Genomic DNA, 9,387 nt, shown 5'->3' on the forward strand with positions numbered 1-9,387 from the left:
GAAGCTTAGATTACGCTCTGTTTGAGCATGGACTTTGGAAGCGGCCATAAGCTTTTCCCAGCTTTTTGGCAGGCCTTCTGTTCCTGACAGGACTTTTATCATATCATCACACCTTACCGCGTATTTGAATTGCGCGCGGATTAGGTGCTCGTGTACATCGCCGATCTCCAGTACCTCTTTGTTGTACCTTGTTATGAAATATTCCAGGCTTTCATCGTCTCTTCTCCAGATGTTCATAACATCTGCCGAGTCTCTAACGGATTTGCGTTGTTGACTGAAATGGACCAGAAACTTCTCCCTCAAATCCACCCAAGATGTTAACTTACCCACTGGCAGGTTGTCAAACCACAATCATGCTGCGCTGGTCAAAGTTTGGACAAATAAATGGCACCACATGGGTAGTGTCCATCCTCCGACTAACCCTGCGCCGGTGAACACGCGTAGATGGTCGTCGGGATCTGACAGTCCCCTGAACTTCCCAACATTTGACGGTAATTTCACCCTCTCGAGGGGAGCTAGAGCAATCTCGCTAACAAACTTTGAGTTCTCCGCGGCTTCTGCTGGTCGGTAAATCAGATTGTAATCATACTCCGCGTCTGGGTTGTAAACAGCATGGGTTTTTGGTTTGTAGTTTGCATGGTCTCGCTACAATCGACTAAAAACGCTTGTGTTGTCACCTTCCTGATACGTCCTGTCATATTCATCGGTTTGGGAGTCCCGCTTCTGGTAAGAACTCTGGCCCAGCCGAGAATGGACTAACTGACGTTTGTGGGAATACTGTTCATCACGGTGATCTCTTCGCCTGGATTCGGAGTGAGTAGATTCGTACCTAGTGGGAGATCTGGAGTAGACTTCTGTATCGTCCCCGGACATTCGTGATGGTGCATCATAGTGCAATGTACATGGTGCAGACGGGGCTCGCACCTGAGATGCAGATCTTCGTGATTAAGTTGCCGGTTGAGCAGTCTGTGCACCGAGTTGTGCATAGACTGCGTTTAATGCCCCTGAGATCTTAGGTACCATGAAATTGGAGTTTCACCAGGAGGTAAAATCGAACTTATCGGGATTTCAGGTTGTGTTCCTGGTGTAACAGGATCATTCTGATGATTAACATTGTGTTGGACATCGTTATCATCAGAAGCTTCTTCCACAATCCCCTCGACATGAGGATCATGAGTAAATTCGCCGGTCGAGGGCCTGATGGACGATTCGATGGAGTTTCTGCCATGGAAAATAGAAAATGCAAAGAAATGAATCGAAACGAGAAGATGGGTTTGAAAATTTGAAGAATCGGTGGGCGCCAATGAAGAAACAGTAGTTCAAATGACCGGAATCAATTAGACCAGGGGTTTAGTTCTGCATAAAAGGGGTTGGTCCTCTCGCTCGATTCGAGGTTTAACTGAACTTCTTCTCCGGTGATTTCTGCAAAACAGAAAGCCATTAGACTCGCCACGGGGAGAATGGGGGTTCTCTCCGTGACCACCCTCCGGCGTGAGAATAAGTACAGATCTCGATGAAGGAGAAGAAGTAGTAAAAGTGAAATGAGTGTAATTTGTGAGATTATACCTGGCCTGACTTATTTATAACTGGATTTGGGCGGGAAAACTTGTTGTCGGAGATAGCAACGGAAAGTATTTTTCGTGAGCGGTTACGGCCTTTTTCGTCAATCACTAACGTCACATCCATGCACACGGATCGTGAGCGTGATCGACGGCTGGGGAGATGCCACGTGGAAAGTGGGTTTGTGTGGATCCTTCTCCAAGTTAGTACCATCATTGTGACTTAGATGAGTGTCTAGGATGACGCCACGTCACCATTTGGTTATAACCGAATGGTTGTACACGATGAAGTCTTCCAAAAGGTTTACAGCTGTAACCCTTTTGGCCCTTGCCACGTGTCAATTATGTTACAACAGAAAGGAACACTTTTGTTTAAGTCTTGGTTCCAAGTGCGCGGAGATATTTAGGTTCTTGACTTCAAGTCTAACTGTACCCTTGCGCGACCCCGCGCAAGGGTATTAGTTGAATGTTGGTTTTGTCCTTTCTCTAGCGCACGGTTATCGAAGATTGTTTTCTTCTATATCTTTGTTTAGAACCGGTGTGCAGCCGTGCAGGGTTCTGTTAAAGACGTTTATGTGATGAGGTTATTGTATGGTCCAATACGCCTGCGCAAGGTTTTTGGGACCATACCCCTTCAATTAGGATCTGTTGAACATGCTTTGCTTCAACAAACCTTATCATCTGTTGATCATGATCTGTTAAAGCTCTTTTGTTAAACAACCTCTGTTGAACTGCATCGTTTGTTCATCCACAGCAGACGTTAGCTTCATCATAGTTTTGTATTCATCAGCAGAGGTTCTCTTTGGCAGACGTTTGGTTGAACAGTCTTTGTGTTTCTCAGAAGAGGTTGTTTGGTTCAACAGATATTCTCTGTTTCAGTAGATATTCTATGTTTCAGGGATATAAAAAACCCTGAATTTATGTTCTTTGTTTCAGTAGATATTCTTTGTTTTAAAATGATTTTGTGTTATTATTGTTTTTTGTTTTTTGTTTTTTATTTTCATTTTATTTGTTTCGGGATTCATCATTGTAACTTTTAAATATTTTGAACTTTGTATCATTATGGATGTCTTCTTTTTTCAGATTAACAGGAAAACAGGGAGAATGTCTTTCTACAAGTGTTTTTCATCAGTCACCAAGGAATTCTTGGTACTGTTTTAATGTTTATGCTTTAAATTCATTTTAATTTGTTTTATTAATACGTATTTTGAAATGCTTATCATTGATTGATTGCGTATGTGTTTATCTTACAGGTTATACCTGAAATCTTTTGCAAGATATGGTTATCATCTGTTGTTGATAATAACAATGTTGCCATAAGGTGTGTGAATGATAAGACTTGGTTGGTTAATTTTGCCGGACACAATGGTCGTTTTACTTTCATGGAAGGCTGGGAAAAAGTTGTTGCTGGTCTTTCTTTATCCGAAGGAACGGTGCTTGTATTTCGGACCATATACTTTTTTGTTGACACCTTTTATGAAGTTGCACCTTATGAGCATTGTCAGCAAAAGTTTGTTATGTTCAGCGCTATTTCATCTTTTGTGCATAAAAAGTATATTGAGTCTTTCTACCATTTTGTTAATGAAAATACAGTTGAACGTTTGGTAAGTTATAGTCATATTTATTTCTTCATGTTTTTAAATAAAGTAGATTATTTTTAAGGATGTTAATGCTAACATTTTTTATTGTAGCTTCTACCCACCGATTTTGTGAAGAACACTATTAGTGTTTCTAAGCTGAAGGGAGCGATGAAGGTTTATATCAATGCATGGAATTGGTTTGATGTTTTTATTGAAAAGGATCGTATTAGCAAGTGTTATTTCTTTGGTGATGGATGGAAAAAGCTCGTAGGTTTTTAGGTTTTGATGAAAAATGTGTTGTTGCTATAAGATACCTTTTTTACTTCAACTTTCATTTGACTCTCTTGGATGTAAATCGATGTGAAGTTTTGGTAACTAAAGCTGCAATGGAAAACACGGTTGGTGGTGTTGATAAGCCTGCTGGTCAGACATCTAATGTTATTCTTGTAGTAGTTGAGTTACCTGATAAATAACCAGCCTTTGATGATGAATGTGATTCACTGGACAAGGATAGTGATTATCATGACTCAGGTGATGGTTCTTCTGGCAGTGACGTTTCTATGGATGATGTTTCTAATGATGAGGAGGATGAAGATAGTGGTGGTTCTTCTGATGATGATAAAGATGATCCTGATTATCATTCAGTACAGTTTGTATGGAAATTTGATCGCCGCGTTGTAAGTTATGTTATCTATTCATTTTATGCATCTGCTATACACGTTTAGTAGATTTGCTAAAGTTATTTTAAAAACATGTATATCTTCATATTGATTGTTGTATTTTTTTTACTTTTAGCGCCTTAATGCAACAGTTGCCGTGATGTCGCGTATTGACATGTCGTTGAAGTTGATCATTCAGAATCTGCATGGAGTAGACACTGTCTTTGATTTCCGACCTGAGAAGCATGGTTAAGGCTTCAGATATTCCGCAAGTCAATGGCGAAAAATTTCCTCATTCCGAACGATATCAAGGCACCGCAGAAATGCACATTCGTTTACGAACCTGATGTTGGCAAGTTGATTCTGAAGAAGGTGTCCATGTAGTTTGTGTTGCGGTTGTTGTTACAAACTATTTTAGTATTTTCTACTAAGCTTATCGTTTGTGATTTTAAACAATTATATATATGGGTCTTTGTAATGGTTGTATCTAAACAGTTTTAATATAAATAATTATTCTTGTACTTGCAGCTTATCGATAGATTTTTTGTTCATCATGAGTTGAAGAACATACTACCTACGAAACATGTTACTATAAACGCTTTTCCTAACTGTACATTGTTGGTTGTTATGTAAAAACATGGTCAAAATTTTTATATGACTACAGGATGGAACTCTTGTTAACCATTAGTTTTTATCAATTTTGTAAGTCTGCACTAATTATTTTTTTACTTTCTATTAAAATGTGTTATGCATGATTTTCTAAAAACCACCCGTGTTTGCACACGGGTCTTACCGCTAGTTAATATAAATCAATACTAACATATTAAACAAATTAATATAAATCGATACTAGTTTGGTAACCTTAGAAAGATTATTCTTTATACAGGGATATTGGATTTAAATTACCTAAACTTTTATCAATTGATTGATAACATTCTTAGCTTTCGACTTATACCACAACAATCCCAACTTTTAAGTAATAACCATGCAATTACAAAAGTACTAAAAATGACAAACGTAAACTACCTATAAGATAAGATGATAAATAACTATAATAGTAACAGATAGAGCAAATGAACAAAAAATGTTGCATGAACCCAATCGAAAGTACCTATTCACTCCTTGCAAATCCTTTACAGTATGACAACGCTAAATCAAGTATAATACTTAGACCATTGCGTATGGGGATCGGCTGAGGGCCGTCCCCCTAGCCTCGTCAAACACCGCCCCCTTGGGGCCCGGCACGGCAAAAACGTCGGAATTGTGACGCAGGAGACGGAGCAAAAGTGGTGGCCCCCATATTACTTCTCTCTCATCCTTTATATATATATATTATTAATGGTGGGGTAGTCTTGGCTAGTCCCCACACCCTTGAGTAGTCCCCAAAGAGACTATCCTCCTCCCGTGATTACGTGGCGCCTACGTGGCGGGTAGTCTCCAAAGAGACTATCCTCCCCATACCCACCGGTCTTAAGCAAACGGAAGTATAGGAAACGCTATTGCCCCCGGACAAATCTAATTAATATAGGTCTACACATTCTAATAAAAGTCCATAACTTTAACTCGAAGTGTTTAAGAACTCGTATCTCCGATCATGTATATTGTTCATATGAATTGTATATTATTTTATATTATATTATATTACTAGGTTATAACCCCGTGTATTACACGGGTTGAATAAATAAATTTTATATACTAAATAATAAAATAAAATATCTCTAAAAACCTTCTTTATTGCACGGGTTGAATAAATATAATTTTATATACTAAATAATAAAAGTTATATCTATAAGAACCATATTGTACGGGTTGAATAAATGTAATTTTATATATCAAATAATAAAAAAGTTATATCTTTAAAACCACATGTATTACATGGGTTGAATAAATGTAATATTGTTTACCAAAAAATAAGAAAAAATATATTTAAAAAAACTAATGGGCATACTCGGTACACGATAGATATGGTGATTGCGGAGATAATTATTGAAAAGAAAATACAGTGGTCAAACATGTTATTCAAGAACCAAATAAGCAGCCATTTGAGTGATAAAATATAAATTATATTTAAAAAGCCCGTAATAAATATAATTTTATATATAAAGTAATATTGAAATTATATACATTTGTTTAAAATTATGTAATAAAATAGATATGATAATTTTTAATAATGAAAATAAAAATAAATAATATATTAATACAAAGTTTTATTTTAGTGATAAATAATTTGGTTATTTAAAAATATCTTAAATTAACAATTTAAATTTAAGAATGATATTTTATTAGAAAGATAGAAGTATTCTATTGGACATTTAAAGTAGAATAAGATTTAATATTAATTTTTTTATTTGGTAATCGAAAAGAATAAAAGTAAATTTGTATATTACAAATAAAAAGTATGTGTTTGTCATATGATATAGAAAATCAAATAAATAATAATTATTTATAGTTAAGTAGAAGAGATTAAACAAAATAATATTTAGTAGAAGAGCTATCTATAATTATTTAGAAGAGATTAAACTAAATAATAATTATCCATAAAATATGAAACTAAACATATTTCGTGGGAGTGTTATCTATAATTAACAAGAAGAGATTAAACTTAAATGATAATTATCTATAATACATGGCCTAATATGATGACAAGTGTCTCAAAGTTGATTTGTTTTATTATATACTAGGTTATAACCCCGTATATTACACGGGTTGAGTAAATAAATTTATATACTAAATAAAAAAACATTATATCTTTAAAAACTTCCTTTATTGCACGAGTTGAATAAATATAATTTTATATATTAAATAATAAAAAGTTATATATATAAGAACCATATTGTACGGGTTGAATTAATGTAATTTTATATACCAAATAAAAAATTCCATCTTTAAAACCACATGTATTACATGGGTTGAATAAATGTAATATTGTTTACCAAATAATAAAATAATACATATTTAAAAAACCTCATTTATTACACGACTTAAATAAATGTAATTTTATATACCAAATAATAAAAAAGTTAGTAAATGTAATTTTGTATAGCGAAATAAATAATTTGTTTTATTTAAAATGTTTTAAATTAACAATTTACAATTTCGGATAATATTTTATTAAAAAAATAGAAGAATGGTATTCGAAATTTAAAGTAGGATAAAATTTAATATTAGCTCATTATTCATTTCTTTATTTAATTAACATAAGATAAGTTTGGAAGTGAGGCGAGAAAATCATAAAATAAATACCTACAATAAACGACATATGTCACACATTAATGTTTTATTATATATTATAGTATAGATAAAAATTTAGATTTATATATAAATAGATTATTTTGTTGTAGCAAAATTTGTTAACGAAGTCTCAATAAATTTAACCCATTATTTAAAACTCTGTAAATGTATAAATGATAAATAATATTAGTTAGAGTAAATTACGATTTTGGCCCCTATGGTTATATCACTTTTACCCTTTTAGCCCAAAAAAAAAATTAACATCTGAGCCCACAACATCTTTTTTTCTAACCCCATAACATTAACACCATCCATTAAATGTTAGGGGCCAAAAGGGTAAAAAAAAGACGTTAGGGGCCAAAAAAATTAGAAAAAAAAACGGTGGCTCAGATGTTAAAAATTTTTTTTGGGCTAAAAGAGTAAAAATGTTAGGGGCCAAAAGAGTTAAAAAAAAGACGTTAGGTGCCAAAAAAATTAAAAAAAAAGACGGTTGCTCAGATGTTAAAAATTCTTTTTGGCCTAAAAGAGTAAAAGTGATATAATCACAGGGGCCAAAATCGTAGTTTACTCTATTTGTGAAATAAATAATATTATAAATGAGAAGGAGATTAAACTAAATAATAATTATCCATAAGAAATTATACTAAATAATACTTAGTAGGAGGATTATCTATAATTAATTTGAAAAGATTAAACTAAAATAATACTTATCTGTAAAACATGGCTTAATATGATCACAAGTGTCATCAAAGTGGTTTCTTTTATTATATATTATAGATATATTATATTATATTATATTATATTATATTATATTATATTATATTATATTATATTATATTATATTATATTATATTATATTATATTATATTATATTATATTATATTATATTATATTATATTATATTATATTATATTATATTATATTATATTATATTATATTATATTAAACATTTTGTTTGAAACTAATAATGTGAACACTTTTAAACTGATTTTCTAATAATGATATCACTAGGTTAGAACCCCGTGTATTACACGGGTTGAATAAATGTAATTTTATATATTAAATTAAAACAATTAATCTTTAAAAATCTCGTTTATTACACGGGTTGAACAAATGTAATTTTATATATTAAATAATAAAATAAATATATCTATAAGAACCTCATGTATTGTACTGAATAAATTTAATTTTGTATACCAAATAATAAAAACCCGTGTATTGTACGGGTTGAATAAATCTAATTATATATACTAGATAATATATAAAAGTTATATCTTTAAAAACACTGCGTAATACACGGGTTAAATAAATGTAATTTTGTAACCTTACTGAGTATTTTTTTTTCTGATCATTTTGAACATGAGCAAATAGAACGATAGCATCTTAATAAAAAAATAACTAATTACAAAGGTGAAACCCAATAATTTTAATTCTGTCCCATTTGAACGGAAAAGATAAGTACAAATTAAATTTAAAAAAAAAATGCAATATGAAGTCACGTGAAGATATGCATGAACAATATGTAGTGACTCACACCCAAGGATATGCATGATATTTAAACAGTGATAAGTTGGGTTATAGAAACCAAGATATTTGTTTTATCTCAAACTTTTATAATAATAATAATAATAATGATAATAATAATAATAATAATAATAATAATAATAATAATAATAATAATAATCTATACTATATAATAAAATAAACCACATTTGGGACACTTGTCATCACCATATAAATGCAATATGAAAATAAGAGATAGAATAATTCATATTTTTTTTTATAAAATAAGAGATAAGGGTAAACTAAATAAAAAAAGTGTCAATTTGGTAAATAATAATATTAAGTATGAAAAGGTAGGAAATTACAAATGTAGACATCTTCAATGAATGACACGTGTCCAAAATCAGGTTTCTTTTATTATATAGTATAGATTTGTCGACCAAACAGTGACTACTGTTGGGTGATGTTAATTCAGAATAAAGAGACCTGCCATCAGTTATGGTTTGAAATACAACACATATAATTTATTAAAAATATATTGATGCATTTTATGACGGATTATGCATTTACATGTGGTTAAAGAAACAAAGTGACTTGATATTTTTAAACTATGAAATTGGAATTTGGTGTTATGGCGTACGGGTTTAATAATTAATAAACATAGCTGTATGGTTAAAACCAAAGCCATGAATGATTCCTATAGAATATGATAATGGAGCCAGATTAATGTACAATCTAACACAAACCAAATTTAGACATGATTACTCAATCGATCAAATAATAACGAGGCGTTCTTCTTACGATCAAGTAAGAATCTGTTTGATTATTTGAAAGGATTTCTAACACAAATCAAAG

This window comes from Helianthus annuus, chromosome 1, assembly GCF_002127325.2.
Source record: "Helianthus annuus cultivar XRQ/B chromosome 1, HanXRQr2.0-SUNRISE, whole genome shotgun sequence".
In the NCBI taxonomy this organism is placed as follows: domain Eukaryota; kingdom Viridiplantae; phylum Streptophyta; class Magnoliopsida; order Asterales; family Asteraceae; genus Helianthus; species Helianthus annuus.